Genomic DNA, 6,000 nt, shown 5'->3' with positions numbered 1-6,000 from the left:
GAATTTTACGAGAAAGTCCCTGGAACATTTACAAATATATATCTTCCCAACAATATCACAATTATGCTATAAATGATTTCTAAGTTAAAGCCGAAATATATAATGGTAAACTACTCATATTTCCATCTGAAAAGTTGCGAGCTTAAAACATTGGAATAGAAAAAAATTATTAATAGGGGATAAAAAAAAAAAAACAAAAAACTTCTACTAGGTCAATCTAATAGTTTTATCATCAGTATCATTATTAGATCAATCTAATAATACATAAAATTATTGTTTTATGTATGACAAACAACCCGTAATGTTGAAAAAAAAGAAAAAAAATTAAAACAAACAAAAAATTTTTGATGACAATAATTAAAAATAGTAATGATAGTTACTATTGTCGGTAACACTTCTTTTTCTGTCTTACTAGTTGTAAACTATTCATTGCGAAAAAGAAAAAAGATGTAAATTATTAATTGCCATTGGCTGCATGTATAGAAGTTCATTTTCTCATTACTAAAAGTTAAAAAAATTAAAAATAAAAAATAAAAAATAAAAAAGAGAAAAAAAGAAAAGTCTAACAAAACACAAAACAACCCTCTGGGCACGCATACTAATAATTTATCTTGTATTTCGGTGGTTGTCAGCATCGATATGAAAGGCAAATTTTTTTTTTTTTTTTTGTTTTTTTGGGAAAAAAAAGTGACTGTGACAGTCTTCGCGACAAAGTCTTCTTTCTTTATTGCATTCTGGTTTACCTTTTCTTTTTTAAAAAATATCAAAAATAATTTTGTTCAAATTGCAAACAAAGTTTCTCACTAGATGAGTAATTGAACTCACCCAATTTTGTCTTCAAAAGCAACTTTATATAGGGTTTAGTTATATAGGGAATATTTTAATTACTTGGCACCTGGAAATTTATGCCAATTACAATTTTTTTTTTCTTTCTGATTTTGAAAATACAAGTAAAACAGTTATAGAGGATATAAATAACATTATTATAAAATATTGAAATGAAAGAATAAATGAGAAAAATGATAAATTTTTAGAACCCTAAAAGGATATTGATAGTATTTTTAAAATTAAAAAGATTAAATTGTATTTATATTAAATTTCAAAGAAGATAAATTAGAGTTTAATCATCAATATTTAAATTAATACTTGTAGCAGATTATTCTTCCTAATTTTATAGCTTTTCTAGGGTTATGACAAGAAGGAAATGGAGAGCTTCCCATTTGATAAATTGAACGAGAAAAAAGGAATCAAAATTAAGAAATTTAATTTAATTATGTATTCAATATTGAATCTATATATACTAACTATATATGAGAAATAGTAATACTTTGGATAATACGCAATAATGACCCAAAAAAAAAAAATCCTATTTGCTTAAAATGGGATATATAATTATTTTTTTTAAAAAAAAAAGTTTATAAATAATCGATCGAATTGCCCAACCAACTTTCAAAGCTTTGATATGGTACTTGAATTTTCATTTTAATTCATTTCTCAATACTGCGTGCGATATCGATGGGAATTTTCAGGTCAGAAGCAGGTTCGGCTTCTCACTAGTAGCAGCTATGGTCCTAAAAATAAAGAAAGAATTTGGAGAAAATCTGAGGGATAAGTCTAGACATAGAAAAGAAGCTTTTGTTTTCTATACTCACCAGCCATTGGTGCCAACTTGCATGTCCAAATTGAAATCCCAAACATCCCCAATTTTAAAATAATAATAATAATAACATGTTCATAATTAATATATATATATATATATATATATATATATATCAGTGAACATAATTTTTAAAATTAGGTTCGCCCTTCCCCAATTTGTAATAAAAAATGAAATAAAATAAAATTAGGATACATATTATAAATTACTGATTAGTATTCGGTGATCAATTGGGGACAGGGCTTATATTCTAATCATCGCAATTCAACCACTTCAAATATATTTCTAAATTCTCAACTTGTCTTCTAAAACTCATTATAAATATATATATATATATATATATATATAAATTTTATGATCAGATCCATCCTTATCAGAATAGTAAAGTTTAAAAACATAAAAAAAATACTTAATTATTAAATTTCAAAAAATCTCAGAAACGTCTTAAATATTTTCATATCACACTTAAAAAAAGCGCTTTCAAAAAAATTCTTTTGACTTTTCCGTTTTAAACATCTTTTCCTTTCTCTTTCACACCATTGTTTTACATAAATTTTACCATTTTAAAATTTCTAAATAAATCACATGCCTTTTTCTTTCCATAGTCCATGGTCCAAAGTCCAAACGTCTATAGTTGTAATATACATGTATATATATATATACATGTTCAATGCCCTTTCAAACGACAACTGTGATAATTTGCCCCAAAAAAAAATGACAACTGTCATCAAGTTGGCTACTAAAGCAAAGATCTCCCACTTGATTCCTACAGTGGGCTAGATCCGAACCAGGATTTTGGACCTTTCATCACTATCAGAAACACTTTGACCTACATTACCTAGTTACATTGGAAATGTGAAGGTGACTCACCAGACGTTATATTTGCATTCATGTCTACATGGTAAAACCTTTTAAAACAACAGCATAATACTCATATTCCTCCCCTCCCCCCCCCCCCCCCCCCCCCCCCCCCAAAAAAAAAAAAAAAAAAAAAACAGCATAATACTCATAAAAATATCTTTTCAAAATCATACTTTTAATTTTTTTTCTATATAGATACGGTATCATAAGAATTTAATCTTTAAACCCAATAATTTATTTAAATATTTTAAAATTTTCACATCATTATTTCATGTTAAAACATAAATACTAATAGTGAAATATATATTATCATAAACTATTTTTAAGCATTTTGAAATATAAAATATTTATATATGCTTCAAGATATGCAATTTTCAATTTTCTTTCTTAAAACAATTATTTTCTAAAAAGCCTAAAACATCAAATCAAATATTATAAAATTTAAATACTAAAATTTCTAGATTCATCATGAACTCATTAGAATTTAAAATCATTTAAAAACTTATCAAAAGTTACATAAAATAATAAAATATATATTTAAAAGCATACAATAAACGTTTAAATCAAATTATATATATTGTTCTAATATGCCCAAAATCATTTAAAAATATAAACAATTCATAAATACCGCTAACATTTACTCTTCTTGATAGGATCGCCTCTAATCTTTGTACAGGTGCCTATAACACAATAAAAATATTTTTTAGGTTCCAAAAATCTAAAACAAGACATTGATGCATATGAAATATCTTTACATACTTTATAAAACTCTCAAATCTTATAAACTGGATGTCGAAAGATCTAATTATATTGCGAACCTTAAGGATCCAATAACTAAAATTAAGATTTTTTTACCTAAAAGCCAATTTAATGAAATTGAACTTTTGAAGGGGTTCTATTAATATCTAATTACACAAAATCAATTCCAATTTGGTCCTAAGTTGTCCAAAGAAAGTTCAATTTAACTTGGTATTTATCTAATTGATTTAAAAATGGAAATAGTATTAAATGACCTTCAAAATTCATAAATTATATGTCTACAGGAAGCCCATGAGATAAGGAATGCATTACTGTAATCACTTTGATCCAAAAGTCTCACGCGTGGCTGGAAAACCTTATCCAAGTTTCAACTAAACTTAACATTGATGGATTTTTCAAATCGTGAAGAATTTTGACAAATGAAGGCCGGATTCAAGCTCAAAATGTCTAAAATGTGTTTGGGGGGGGGGAGGGAGGGGAGGTGTGGGTTAAGCTGAAATGCCTGAAAAATAGCTAACCTATTGGAAACTATATTAGTCACCATCACCGACTTCGAACAACAAATCTCAATGTGTCTTGCAGCAGATCAGTTAGAAAATTAGAGGTTTTGGTCGCTGAAGTTTGGGTCCCAAAAGGGTATGACACGTGTAAGCTTTTGGTGGTCAGAAATGGGCAAAATCCTGTTAAACCAGTTGGATGTGGAAATGGATTGTAGGGGGGTCAAGTTAGGCTCCACAAAGTCTTTGGGGATTTTTGGGTACTTTTGTAACTGTTTAATGAAAGCATGCTCCCCAATGCATATATGTAGAATCTTGGATCACTAATAAATAAAAATCCAAAACTGATTTGGATATTGATATATATTGATGCTCAGAATTTTTCAACTCTAATTTAGTTTATAAACTCATATCGACATACTCTACGCAATGATATATTAGTTAAACAAAAATTTTAACCATACAAAAAGTTAAATCTAGGACCCATAAATAATTTAATTAGTCAAACTCAGTTAAAATTTCTAGCATTTATTAGGACTAGGTGTTAAATAATAACACGTATACAAATACATATAGATAAGAATTTTGCAATTTATCATTAATGAAGATAATTACCTGGTATCATTGTCGACATATGTCATCAATGAAGATGATTACCTGGTGGTATCATTGTTGACATGACAATTGCCAATTTGCTTCATTTAATTATGTATTGATTTTTTATTCTAAAATTTTAATTTGAAAATGTGTTTTTTTTTTTTTTTTTGTTTGAACAACTTAAACTATCAAATAACATTTAAATCCTATTAATGATTATTATCAATAATGACAAATAATATTTTTCTATAAAATATAGATGACATGTTGATGAATGTAACAAGTATTGTATGGGTGACACCTCATCAACTTAAGATTCAAAGTTTCTAGTTGGAGATGTCACAATATTTAGTATTTATGACATGTCACCATATCCTCCATTCTATTGACACACACATACACACACATAATGCCTCGGTCTTTGGCATTTTGTCAATAGTATCCTCAATTTAATTGTTATATTTCATACTATATAGGGTTTTTGTTCAAACTTCTCAAAAGTTATTCATCTTGAGATTACTCTCACCAAAGCACACTTAACACATAGTTCTTTCGAATTCTAAAACCAACCACTTTGAAAATATATCGATTGTTGAGGGAATAACTATCTTTACATTTGAAAAATCACCTACCATATTTGGGTGATGTAGAATAGAACACCAGGTAGCTTACCGACACCTACCTACACTTACCCCTCTATTCTAATCGTTATAATACACCCTAATGTATTATTCACCGATCTTGTCATTTTCTTAACTCATAGCCTACAAAGCTCACAGTCCTTACGATGTATATAAAATTGTAGTTGTTTAATACACATAAAATTAGAAAAAAAGAAAACAATAATTGGAATATTAAATTGCTGTGATTTTTTTTTTAAATAAAATAAAATTTTCCTATATTAAAAAGAAGAACAAATGTTTATATTATCTTGTAAAAACTTTGATAACCAACTAGGACCATCCTCTATTCATTTATAAGAATCCAAAAGTAAGGCATACCTAGCCGAAGTATGAGAAACTCCTCTAATTTCTCTATGAGCAAAAGAACACTTATAATAGTGGAAATTGCTGTTTGTGAATCACTCACAATCTCATCGCCAGTAAACCCAGCTTGCATGCAAAAGCTAAGAGCTTCCTTATTGGCAAAAAACTCCATCGATAAAGGACTACAAAGAAAACACTAAGGTTTAGCAAAAGTAGCCATCAAATTTCCTTTATCATCACGATAAACCTGACTCCCACAGTAACTTCTGACAATCCACCATCCACATTAATTTTGTACTCCCAAGACATGGTTAACTCCAACCAAAACTAAACAACCTTGGCTTTGGAACATCCTTTGATTAGCTTCTCTGAATTGCAAACTAAATCAGTCAAACTATCAAGAAGAAGCTTATAAAACTTAATATAAACTTCGTGAATAACTGCATTTTTTCTTGACCCTACTAAAATAAACAAAATTTTCTCTATGAGAGGCCAGTAATATAGAAAGAGCCATGAAGCACAAATATACAAATGAGACTTCACTAAAATCTCGCCATCAAACTATGTAAATCTTTAAGACAATTTAAAACACCCTATTTAATAAGCTGAAATGGTTGAGTTACGACTTTAATTAATGTCTCCT

This window comes from Ziziphus jujuba, chromosome 5, assembly GCF_031755915.1.
Source record: "Ziziphus jujuba cultivar Dongzao chromosome 5, ASM3175591v1".
NCBI classification, from domain to species: domain Eukaryota; kingdom Viridiplantae; phylum Streptophyta; class Magnoliopsida; order Rosales; family Rhamnaceae; genus Ziziphus; species Ziziphus jujuba.
Note: the sequence above shows the minus strand (reverse complement) of the source record.